The 13678-nt window shown below is 33.7% G+C and overlaps 1 protein-coding gene and 1 pseudogene across 2 annotated transcripts in view; one reads left to right on the forward strand and one right to left on the reverse strand.

Moving 5' to 3' along the window:
* Window positions 1-498: 498 nt before the first annotated feature.
* LOC148940083 (uncharacterized) overlaps window positions 499-13678 on the forward strand; it is a 71642-nt gene continuing 58462 nt past the window's right edge. The window contains exon 1 of one of the 2 annotated variants that reach the window (XM_089106298.1): window positions 499-641. The gene's annotated coding sequence lies outside the window, so the exon portion shown is untranslated. Of the gene's footprint in view, window positions 642-9913; window positions 9952-13678 lie in introns of those variants that run through there. The other variant, XM_089106300.1, reaches the window with a different exon arrangement.
* Window positions 6047-8916, reverse strand: LOC148940084 (uncharacterized; annotated as a pseudogene).

Genomic DNA, 13678 nt, shown 5'->3' on the forward strand with positions numbered 1-13678 from the left:
TCTTCAGCGTGAAACGAAATAACGTATCCAAAGAAAGTAACGAAGAAAAGAAAAAACAAAAAACAAACGTGGAAAGTACATGTAAAAAGAACCAAAAACTTAAAAGATGAATAAAATTTAATAAAAACTAAAAATCAAAAGAATTGAAACCAAATACCTAACAACCATAAAAGCGAGTTATTCACCAATATCTGCGATTTGCACAAAATCCAAAAAATTTTGAACTGCCATCGACGAATACTAGCGAACAACTCGGCTGCCGTCAATCAAAAGGCGATATCTGACATGACGAGCGAAACTGAGATTTCTGCGTATGCCAAGTAAAGACACTCCGCTCTATCGATTGGTCGAGTCAAAAACGTGATATCTGCAAAAATAGCCAAGATATATGGTAGTTTTTTTTGGCGTTATCTGGAAAACTTCCATTTTCTTGTGACTCAAAATGGGTATCTACACATGCAGATATCACCTTTTAGATCTTTGCTTTTACTTCTAGTGCAAGAGCAGATATCACCAAATAAGGCCAACCTTTCATCAAACTCATGATTATGTAGAAGAAAAGATTCCGTAAAACTGAAGAGCAGAATCATGAGCTGTGGCAATTTCTTGTTGAGAGAGGCCCTTAAGATGGCGAGAGAAAGGTAAGGGTAATTGGCTTGGTAGGACTGTGTACCTGTAAAAGAAATTCTTTTGAAATTTGCAGAGATTTGACCCCAGCAATGGAATCAGCTAGTAGGATAAGTCAGTTTAAGTTTCTAGTTTGCAATTCTGATGCAAGTTTTTCGTCATAGCTGTTCTGGGGTTTCCTTTTGCAGATGGTTTACTGTTGTCAGACCACATTATTGCTTTTTTGGCAAATGTTTTGTTTCTTTTTTTTTCTTCAGCAGTGTAAGCTACCATACATTTTGAGGCTATTTAAGAAGAACCTGAACTCTGCTAAAATCTGACGAAAACAGGATCTTTCCCAGTCAGGGCCACTAGTTGTTTATGGGGTAGAGTACCCACTATTTTGGGGTACTCTAGGAATGCATGTCCTGTGCATGTCCACAGTCAGGGTTGGCACTTGAAATGGATTTTTTTTTTGTTCTTTTATGTGTTAAAATGTAACAAATAACAAAATTATTTCATCCAGTTTTGGCCTTGAAAACATTTATGACTGAGGTATATACTTTACATGTAAACATTTAATGTAAAAAATGTTTTTTCACTGATGTGAAGAACCATATTTTACATGTAAACGTTACATTACATTTTTTTTTTACATTACATTTTTTAATGAATGTGAATGAATTGTTTTCTTTTCTTTCTCAGTTACTGAGAAAGAAAAGAAAACAATTCATTCACTCAAAAACAAAACGAACCAGCAATTAAATAAGTTGGAGAACTATGTCATTTGATTTCGGATTTTAATTAATGCATTTGTTGCAGGCACCCTTTGAGACCTAAGGGGTTGTTCACATGTTTGATTAGATGACAGGAAAAGTGGTTCAAGGTCTATTTAAGGGATTACTAAAGTATCGGTTTCTCTTTTGAGAAAACCGAAATATGACTCGTTTATTCTTAAATCACCGGAATCTCTGTTTAAAGCGAGACCTAAATGCTGGTATTTATAAATTTCAACAGCTTCTCTGTAGTGCTGGACAATACCTTTGTCATGCGAAATTAGGCTAGCCTGATTAAACAAAATAGTATGGTCTAGTTTTTCAAAAATGTGCTCTGCAAGGTCAGAGTCAAAATTTTCTGGTTTTTTTTTCGCTTTTTAAGTGTATTATTAATAGAACTAGAGTGCTGAGTTAATCTATCCGTTAGTCGCTCATCAGTTCTTCCGATATACCAAAGACCACACCAACAAAGAATTCTGTAAACACCGGAGTTTTCACCTATCGGGATAGGGTCTTTACCTTGATAAATTTCAGACCTGATAGTTTTTCTGGGTCTATAATAAGTGTAAATGTTATTTTTCCTTAGATTTTTTTAAATGTGGTCTGAAACCCCTTTAACGTATGGGAGACTCAAATATACGCACGAGAGTCATGAAATACCCCCTCTGTGTGTGCGATAATTTCACTATAATGTATATTGGAGAGATTGCTGAGGTTAGAGCCCAATTTGTGGAAATTTTGTTGGATTCGCCTTCTGTTAATATTCCAAATCTAAAAAAGTTTAGTAAAAATGAACACTGGGTCTTACACGCACTACATAAAGATCATTCCAGGATTATTACGAAAGCCAATAAAGGCAATACTGTTGTTGTATTAGATACAGATGATCACGAACAAAAAGTCAGAGAAATTTTAAATGATTCTAACACATATGAACGATTAGCTTTCGATCCCACAGAAAAATTTGTCCAGGAAGTCCGAAAAGAGCTTTCCTATCTAAAAGGAAAAGGTGAAATTACAGATCAATTGTACAAAAGGTTTTACCCACGCGGATGCACGTCCCCTCGCGTTTATGGTCTTCTTGAAGTTCATAAGCCCGGTAATCCACTTCGACCCATTGTTTCTTCTTTTAATTCTCCTACAGCAAAAATAGGGAAATGCTTATCAGTTGAATTTTGCCCACTAATTCAGGCTCAAAAATCCTATATTAAAAATTTCGCTGACTTTTTTTCCAAGGCAAAGCAAGTTTCGGTTAAACCAAATACAAGAATTGGCAGTTTTGTCCTCTCGAAATATTCGCTTTGTTTTTTAGTATTTTCATTTGGCCTATAAAAACTCCATTTTTGCTCGTTTTTCTTTCTTTATGTGATGTCAGGCCATTGTGGTTTAAAAATTATCTAAATCGTAAATTTTTGAAAGTGACACTGAATAAAAAAGCTGACAAGATAGCGATGATAAAAAATACTTGTATGCATAAGGGTAAGACACTCCATGGAAACAATTCAAACTTATTTATTAGTGACGATGTTTCAGCCGAAATTCGTAAAATACGTAAGCTGTTATTTGTGAAATGCGATAAATTATAATAGTTCACAGATATGATGCATGGATATCCAAGGGAATTCAGGTATATTTGTTTGTGAAAATACCTGACGGTTTGATTACAAAATACTCATTGGTGGTGACGGGCTTGGTGACGTTGAGTGGAGTCTAGTAATTAATGAAAAGAATCCAAATCAATCCTTAGATAAGTTGTATGGTATATTGACTGAAAAGTTTGATCAATTTTGCCCATATAGAATCCCAACTGGAAAGAGAAATGCTCCAAGAAAACCTTGGGTAAATGAGTCCCTTTTGAGGTTGATTAATGAAAAAAAACTGTTTTCTTAAAACCAAATGCAGTATCCTACAGAAATAAACATAATGTATTTTAAAAACTATAAAAACCTGTTGGTAAGGACTCTTAGAGAAAGTGAAAGAGCTTATTATGAAGATTCAGTTCACAATTCTTATTCTCCTCGGAAAACTTGGAGTTAGGTCAAGAATAGAATTGGACGAAATAAACAGTCATCGCATCCCGATGTATAATATGACAAACAGTGAAGAAGTTAGAGGACCGCAAGCTGTTGCTAATATTTTTAGTTATTATTTTATTATCTATCGTTTCTGCAGATACATATTTTTTCTTCTCGCAAGATGCATAAACATTATTTCCCTCCCTCTGATTTTTGAACCACTTATTTATATTTTTATTTCATGTATCACTTCAGAGGTACGTTTCCTAGTAGATGAAAAATTGTCTTGCTAATTCTATTATGTAAAAAAGGTGATAAATCTGATGTAATTAATTTTCGTACCATTGCATTTTTACAGCGTTTATCTAATGTGTCTTAGAAAATTTCAAAAGAAAGGATTTCTAAATGTTTGGATAAGATAAACTTTGTGGATATTGTGTGAATTTGGATAAGATAGGAAAATATTTGGATAGAATAATATAAAATAAACTAAAAAAGAATGAAAATCATTATAACAACCATTTCCTTTCGCTTGAATAGTTGAACTTACTCCAAATCAAATACAAAATAAAGTCTTTGGCACTCCAACAAAGTCAGGGGGTAGAAGTTTACTGCCAGGGGGTGTCAAAGTACTTACAAATAAGCGTTTCCTTCCTTTTCATAAAAAGAGTGATATCTTTGCTGCAGTCTAAACAACACGAAATATTTTGTTCTCAGTGTATGTGCCTGATGATCAAGATGTAGCCTTTGGAGAGAAATTTAATCGGGCGTATAGCATCCTAGCTAGTTTTGTCAACTGTCGCTTAAATGATAGGATTGAAAACTTGCAGTATTGCCTTTAGTTTTTTTTTCCAAAAGGTTTTTTTTCGGGGGGGGGGGGAGGGGTACAAAAAAAATTCAAAAAATGTATCATAAGTTCGTTCACATTCATTTTATTGCGTTTTTACAGGTCAAACAAACATTTTGGGGAAGGGTTCAACCCCTCCTCTGGATACGACCTTGCTTACATGTATTCCAGTAAATGATATGAACTGCACACTATCAGTTCATAGCAGCTCTCATTCACAAGTGTTAATTGCCTCGTGTTCTATTTTGTGGCTATTACAGAACAACTCATGTTACACATATCCACATTTCTTTTGCAATATCATCTCTGGACTTCATACTTTGTCTGGAGGAGCTGATACTCCTTACCCTTCACAGATTGACAGATTCAATACGTGTTTCTAACTAAGACTGTAATCCACCTAAGTGCACACTGAATCAAAAGCTGAACAAATGGATAGATAATATTGAGTGGAATTGCATTAACCTATATACAAAGCTATACTTTATTCAAGGTTCAAAGTTATTTATTATAGTGACAATAGATTATGTAATTTTATACATTTTCTCGTTTGTGGGGAGCAGAGCTAGTACACAAACGAGAGAAAAAAATACAAAAAAAAACAATACGTCATATTACTAAAACAAACACAACTGTTCTTGCATGTATTTCTTACTAAAGAATTAAAATTGACATACAACTCCAACCTACCGCCAATACAAGCTCATTTGAGACAGTACTAACTTAATAACACCAATTATCACAGAATAGTGGGCAGGGAGTGCATAAAAATCACATCCAAACAATTACAAAACAATGAAAATAATAAATGCAAGTGATCATCCTCAAGCAAATTAACTTTTTTATTTTTAAAGCATTGACTGAGCAACATTTTGAGCCGAGATCTAATGGGAGTAAGTGATAACTTTACACATATAAATACAAAAAATTTCGACCCAATCAAAGAAACCAAAATCAAAGGAACCATACACTGCACTGTAAACCTTGATGTCTCATTTTTTGCCAAGGGATTAATTGACGAGACCCAGATCGAGTAGAAACGGGCATTTTGGGATATAAAGAACACAAGTTCATTTTATAAATAATATTTATGTAGAGCTCCACGGTCTCATAAAAGCTCACACTAAAGCTCACCAGAAAACTATCAACAATATTATATAACGATTCTCTAATATGTTTATTTGGCAAAAGAGAAGGAGACGTTAGAAATGACCTAAGGACATGAGCAGCCCCATTGTGCATCTTTTGAAGTAGAATATGATTAGACCCAAACGTATCTAGGTAAACCAATTCCGCATAATAAAAATGAGATTGTACTAAAGTGAAATAAAGTGACTTAAATGTAGAGTAAGGAACTAAGTTTTTCAACCGGTTTAATACCAACGAACTGTGATGCTTTCACAAGAAAAAAATTGACGTGATCCTTCCAAGAAAGATTCTCTTCGATAACCACACCTAGATTACGAAATACATAGGCCTATTACTCTTCATGGATGATAGGCCGTCTTCAAGCATAACGCAAATGTTAGTTAGTTTTTGAAAACCTGCACCCAACTCTACGATAAATAGTAAGTTTAATAGTAAATAGTAAATGTCTCGTATCCTAGGTACTGAAAATTAGGTTGGATAACATGCACTCAAGATAAAACAGCAGAGATGACAGAACTGAAAATGTCAAATATACAAACATTGTGATTTTTTGTACCAATTCAGTTCCAACACAACAAATATAAACAGCAAGAACAGAAAAGAAAGCTTAAGAAAAGCTTAGACTTAAAAAAAACTAAATTAAAAATACTGGATGAAGGAACGTTAACGACATTACCCTTAATAAACAGATCACTTTGCATACTCCTGATTCTGATATCAGACTGATAAAAACACTTATATAAACAACAAACTAATTACTTGAAGAAGAATATTTAAACGATTTTCATATTTCTCTCAACTGAGATTAGTCTCCTTTTTTTATTTCTAGAAAACGCCTCCTTTTTTATCGCTACACCAGCAGAAGTTTTCTAGGGTGTTTAAAAATATAAAAATTGCTTTTTTGGTTTGTTTTTTTGTTTATTGGTCTGTTTGAAAAAAAAACTTTTTGGTCTGCTTATCTATTACCATTTTAACTAAAAAAATCTTGTTAGTTTTGTCATTGCATATGGCAATATTAACCTCCTTTTCAAAAGTGATTTAGAACCTATTCAGGCATTAAATCCATATCTCTAACAAAAAACATTTGATCTACAACTAGCAGAAGTGCCAATCTTTGTGGTTTTCGGGTCTGCATTTGACTGGGCAAGCTTTGTCCACTGTTATTTTGTATGTTACCAACAAATGTGAGAAACTCTCTTTTAGTAGGAAATGGTCGAATTTCGCTCTTGCCCGACACTTTAAAACTCCGACAGAAGTAAGCATCATGAACTATACTGCTATTTCTGACATCATCCCAAAATATTTCTGCAAGCAGGTTCTGGTCTGTGTTTTTATTTTGATCCCCTATAGAGCGATGTATCAATTCTGAAGCGCATTTCCGGATTTCTCTGCTCTGTTGACCTAACTTGACGCCAAACATGCCTGCTAAAATTTCAACTCCATGGTAATAATGGTCTCGCATAACATGGTACAAATGAGGCGACTGAAGCCATTCATTGACTGCTTGTACTTCTCGTAGCAGCATTATTGAATCGGTATCTCTAAACATTACTACCTCAATAGTTGGGTCAAGTAAGGCCAAGTATCTCCAAACTCTTGGATTAACATCTTGAAAATCAATTGAAGTATAATCGGAATCTAAAGAACTGATATTACAAAATTGTATATTAGTTGATTCTAGATTATGAATGAGTTCTGATGGTAGATTGTGATAGATTCTAAGGACCCATCCTGGGTAATACCTCTTAGCAAAATATAAGTTTTTCATCATAGGTCCAAAATATCTAGATTTCCAATATGAATCCTTCCAGTCACCAAAAAGGGAGAATGATATAAAATTATTACTGTCTCTACTACCACCACATGTAATATTTGATGACAATAAACTTTTTACATTTACTCTTTCTGCATTGTCTGGTTTATCTCTAACCTCGTTATATAAACTTGATGGCTGAAGTACTAGTGTTTCAGGAGCAGCATTCTTAACCAAAACCACCTGATATAATTTATCGGCACCACTATGTTGATAAAAAGCGTGGGAAACCAAAAATACTATCACAATCAGAGTAAAGCTAAATAACATGAATGTTATTTTTAAAAATAGTCTTGAGAATTTGGCCATTTCAGCACCAGCTCTTATTTTAGGAGGCACCAGTAGCAGCAATGAGTAACAGTAGCGTAATGAGTAACTTAAGCGCTCAAATAAAATAGAACTTTTTTTTAATTTTCTGGTATTTTTCTAGCTTCAATTCAAAGAGTAGAATTGTTACAAAGACATTATAAATATTTTTGCAGTTTACATAACAAACTTAGATACTTTAAATTCAAAACCGGATCAATACAAAAAGTTGAATAGCTTTGGCACGTTTTTTTCAGTTTTGGCACGATTTTAACAGCACTGAGATTGTAAATTCTATCTTCTTACTAAATGAATCTACATAAGATTATGCAGACGACACTGAGATAACAAGTCCATTTTCTAGTAAGTAAATATAGATAAGGTTATGTCGATGTTACGATTCCGACAACACAGAGATCGCAACATGATCATCTTCCAACCTAGTAAAATAAGATTATACAGATCGTCAATTTTGGCACGATTCTGATAACACTGAGATTGAAACATGTCCTTCTTCCTACTGAGTTAGACAAATCTTTGATTTGTCTAACCGTACTTTCTATGGAAAATAAATATTTGATGGCAGCTCAATAATCAATTTTATATATTTTCAAGGAAAATATTACAACTGTACAAGCAAAAATGGGGTTGTACAACTGTACACGCAAATGTTAGTTAGTTTTTGAAAACCTGCACCCAACTCTACGATAAATAGTAAGTTTAATAGTAAATAGTAAATGTCTCGTATCCTAGGTACTGAAAATTAGGTTGGATAACATGCACTCAAGATAAAACAGCAGAGATGACAGAACTGAAAATGTCAAATATACAAACATTGTGATTTTTTGTACCAATTCAGTTCCAACACAACAAATATAAACAGCAAGAACAGAAAAGAAACCTTGAGAATTGTAAGCTTAGACTTAAAAAAAAACTAAATTAAAAATACTGGATGAAGGAACGTTAACGACATTACCCTTAATAAACAGATCACTTTGCATACTCCTGATTCTGATATCAGACTGATAAAAACACTTATATAAACAACAAACTAATTACTTGAAGAAGAATATTTAAACGATTTTCATATTTCTCTCAACTGAGATTAGTCTCCTTTTTTTATTTCTAAAAAATGCCTCCTTTTTTATCGCTACACCACCAGCAGAAGTTTTCTAGGGTGTTTAAAAATATAAAAATTGCTTTTTTGGTTTGTTTTTTTGTTTATTGGTCTGTTTGAAAAAAAAAACTTTTTGGTCTGCTTATCTATTACCATTTTGACTAAAAAAATCTTGTTAGTTTTGTCATTGCATACGGCAATATTAACCTACTTTTCAAAAGTGATTTAGAACCTATGCAGGCATTAAATCTATATCTCTAACAAAAAACATTTGATCTACAACTAGCAGAAGTGCCAATCTTTGTGGTTTTCGGGTCTGCATTTGACTGGGCAAGCTTTGTCCACTGTGTTATTTTGTATGTTACCAACAAATTTGAGAAACTCTCTTTTAGTAGGAAATGGTCGAATTTCGCTCTTGCCCGACACTTTAAAACTCCGACAGAAGTAAGCATCATGAACTATACTGCTATTTCTGACATCATCCCAAAATATTTCTGCAAGCAGGTTCTGGTCTGTGTTTTTATTTTGATCCCCTATAGAGCGATGTATCAATTCTGAAGCGCATTTCCGGATTTCTCTGCTCTGTTGACCTAACTTGACGCCAAACATGCCTGCTAAAATTTCAAAGTATATACCTCAGTCATAAATGTTTTCAAGGCCAAAACTGGATGAAATAATTTTGTTATTTGTTACATTTTAACACATAAAAGAAAAAAAAATCCATTTCAAGTGCCAACCCTGACTGTGGACATGCACAGGACATGCATTCCTGGAGTACCCCAAAATAGTGGGTACTCTACCCCATAAACAACTAGTGGCCCTGACTGGGAAAGATCCTGTTTTCGTCAGATTTTAGCAGAGTTCAGGTTCTTCTTAAATAGCCTCAAAATGTATGGTAGCTTACACTGCTGAAGAAAAAAAAGAAACAAAACATTTGCCAAAAAAGCAATAATGTGGTCTGACAACAGTAAACCATCTGCAAAAGGAAACCCCAGAACAGCTATGACGAAAAACTTGCATCAGAATTGCAAACTAGAAACTTAAACTGACTTATCCTACTAGCTGATTCCATTGCTGGGGTCAAATCTCTGCAAATTTCAAAAGAATTTCTTTTACAGGTACACAGTCCTACCAAGCCAATTACCCTTACCTTTCTCTCGCCATCTTAAGGGGGTCTCTCAACAAGAAATTGCCACAGCTCATGATTCTGCTCTTCAGTTTTACGGAATCTTTTCTTCTACATAATCATGAGTTTGATGAAAGGTTGGCCTTATTTGGTGATATCTGCTCTTGCACTGGAAGTAAAAGCAAAGATCTAAAAGGCGATATCTGCATGTGTAGATATCGCATTTTGAGTCACAAGAGAATGGAAGTTTTCCAGATAACGCCAAAAAAAACTACCATATATCTTGGCTATTTTTGCAGATATCACGTTTTTGACTCGACCAATCGATAGAGCGGAGTGTCTTTACTTGGCATACGCAGAAATCTCAGTTTCGCTCGTCATGTCAGATAAAACCTTTTGATTGACGGCAGCCGAGTTGTTCGCTAGTATTCGTCGATGGCAGTTCAAAATTTTTTGGATTTTGTGCAAATCGCAGATATTGGTGAATAACTCGCTTTTATGGTTGTTAGGTATTTGGTTTCAATTCTTTTGATTTTTAGTTTTTATTAAATTTTATTCATCTTTTAAGTTTTTGGTTCTTTTTACATGTACTTTCCACGTTTGTTTTTTGTTTTTTCTTTTCTTCGTTACTTTCTTTGGATACGTTATTTCGTTTCACGCTGAAGAAGAGAGGCGTTTGTCCTCTCGAAATTTTCGCTTTGTTTTTTCAGTATTTTAATTTTGCCTATAAAAGCCCCATTTTTGCTTGTTTCTCTTTATTTACAATTTCTATCGTAGATCTTTAAATTTACATCCGGCATTTCTAATCCACAGTGACCTACCTAAGTGAATAAAACTTTAGCGTTATCATTGTCCTCGCACACAGCATTCCATATATTAACATTGTTAAAGAAACCAAAATCAAAGGAACCATACACTGCACTGTAAATCTTGATGTCTCATATTTTGCCAAGGGATTAATTGACGAGACCCAGATCGAGTAGAAACGGGCATTTTGGGATATAAAGAACACAAGTTCATTTTATAAATAATATTTATGTAGAGCTCCACGGTCTCATAAAAGCTCACACTAAAGCTCACCAGAAAACTATCAACAATATTATATAACGATTCTCTAATATGTTTATTTGGCAAAAGAGAAGGAGACGTTAGAAATGACCAAAGGACATGAGCAGCCCCATTGTGCATCTTTTGAAGAAGAATATGATTAGACCCAAACGTATCTAGGTAAACCAATTCCGCATAATAAAAATGAGATTGTACTAAAGTGAAATAAAGTGACTTAAATGTAGAGTAAGGAACTAAGAAAGGATTTCTAATTACGTGGATAAGATAAACTTTGTGGATATGGTGTGAATGCGGATAAAATAGAAAATTATTTGGATAGAATAATTTAAAATAAACTAAAAAAGAATGAAAATCATTATAACAACCATTTCCTTTCGCTTGAATAGTTGAACTTACTCCAAATCAAATACAAAATAAAGTCTTTGGCACTCCAACAAAGTCAGGGGGTAGAAGTTTACTGCCAGGGGGTGTCAAAGTACTTACAAATAAGCGTTTCCTTCCTTTTCATAAATAGAGTGATATTTGTGCTGCAGTCTAAACAAAACGAAATATTTTGTTCTCAGTGTATGTGCCTGATGATCAAGATGTAGCCTTTTTGAGAAAAATTTAATCGGGCGTATAGCATCCTAGCTAGTTTTGTCAACTGTCGCTTAAATGATAGGATTGAAAACTTGCAGCATTGCCTTTAGTTTTTTTCCAAAAGGTTTTTTTTCGGGGGGGGGGGGGAGGGGTACAAAAAAAATTCAAAAAATGTATCATAAGTTCGTTCACATTCATTTTATTGCGTTTTTACAGGTCAAACAAACATTTTGGGGAAGGGTTCAACCCCTCCTCTGGATACGACCTTGCTTACATGTATTCCAGTAAATGATATGAACTGCACACTATCAGTTCATAGCAGCTCTCATTCACAAGTGTTAATTGCCTCGTGTTCTATTTTGTGGCTATTACAGAACAATTCATGTTACACATATCCACATTTCTTTTGCAATATCATCTCTGGACTTCATACTTTGTCTGGAGGAACTGATACTCCTTACCCTTCACAGGTTGACACTTCAATACGTGTTTCTAACTAAGATTGTAATCCACCTAAGTGCACACTGAATCAAAAGCTGAACAAATGGACATATAATATTGAGTGTAATTGCATTAACCTATATACAAAGCTATACTTTATTCAAGGTTCAAAGTTCTTTATTATAGTGACAATAGATTATATAATTTTATACATTTTCTCGTTTGTGGGGAGCAGAGCTAGTACACAAACGAGAGAAAAAAAATACAAAAAAAACAATTCGTCATATTACTAAAACAAACACAACTGTTCTTGCATGTATTTCTTACTAAAGAATTAAAATTGACATACAACTCCAACCTACCGACAATACAAGCTCATTTGAGACAATACTAACTTAATAACACCAATTATCACAGAATAGTGGACAGGAGTGCATAAAAATCACATCCAAACAATTAAAAAACAATAAAAATAATAAATGCAAGTGATCATCCTCAAGCAAATTAACTTTTTATTTTTAAAGCATTGACTGAGCAACATTTTGAGCCGAGATCAAATGGGAGTAAGTGATAACGTTACACATATAAATACTAAATATTTCGACCCAATCAAAGAAACCAAAATCAAAGGAACCATACACTGCACTGTAAATCTTGATGTCTCATTTTTTGCCAAGGGATTAATTGACGAGACCCAGATCGAGTAGAAACGGGCATTTTGGGATATAAAGAACACAAGTTCATTTTATAAATAATATTTATGTAGAGCTCCACGGTCTCATAAAAGCTCACACTAAAGCTCACCAGAAAACTATCAACAATATTATATAACGATTCTCTAATATGTTTATTTGGCAAAAGAGAAGGAGACGTTAGAAATGACCTAAGGACATGAGCAGCCCCATTGTGCATCTTTTGAAGAAGAATATGATTAGACCCAAACGTATCTAGGTAAACCAATTCCGCATAATAAAAATGAGATTGTACTAAAGTGAAATAAAGTGACTTAAATGTAGAGTAAGGAACTAAGTTTTTCAACCGGTTTAATACCAACGAACTGTGATGCTTTCACAAGAAAAAAATTGACGTGATCCTTCCAAGAAAGATTCTCTTCGATAACCACACCTAGATTACGAAATACATAGGCCTATTACTCTTCATGGATGATAGGCCGTCTTCAAGCATAACGCAAATGTTAGTTAGTTTTTGAAAACCTGCACCCAACTCTACGATAAATAGTAAGTTTAATAGTAAATAGTAAATGTCTCGTATCCTAGGTACTGAAAATTAGGTTGGATAACATGCACTCAAGATAAAACAGCAGAGATGACGAGAACTGAAAATGTCAAATATACAAACATTGTGATTTTTTGTACCAATTCAGTTCCAACACAACAAATATAAACAGCAAGAACAGAAAAGAAACCTTGAGAATTGTAAGCTTAGACTTAAAAAAAACAAAATTAAAAATACTGGATGAAGGAACGTTAACGACATTACCCTTAATAAACAGATCACTTTGCATACTCCTGATTCTGATATCAGACTGATAAAAACACTTATATAAACAACAAACTAATTACTTGAATAAGAATATTTAAACGATTTTCATATTTCTCTCAACTGAGATTAGTCTCCTTTTTTATTTCTAAAAAACGACTCCTTTTTTATCGCTACACCACCAGCAGAAGTTTTCTAGGGTGTTTAAAAATATAAAAATTGCTTTTTTGGTTTGTTTTTTTGTTTATTGGTCTGTTTGAAAAAAAAACTTTTTGGTCTGCTTATCTATTACCATTTTGACTAAAAAAATCTTTTTAGTTTTGTCATTGCATATG

The sequence above is a fragment of the Artemia sp. Qi Xiang Cuo genome, chromosome 20 (assembly GCF_049724085.1).
Source record: "Artemia sp. Qi Xiang Cuo chromosome 20, ASM4972408v1, whole genome shotgun sequence".
NCBI classification, from domain to species: Eukaryota; Metazoa; Arthropoda; class Branchiopoda; order Anostraca; family Artemiidae; genus Artemia; species Artemia sp. Qi Xiang Cuo.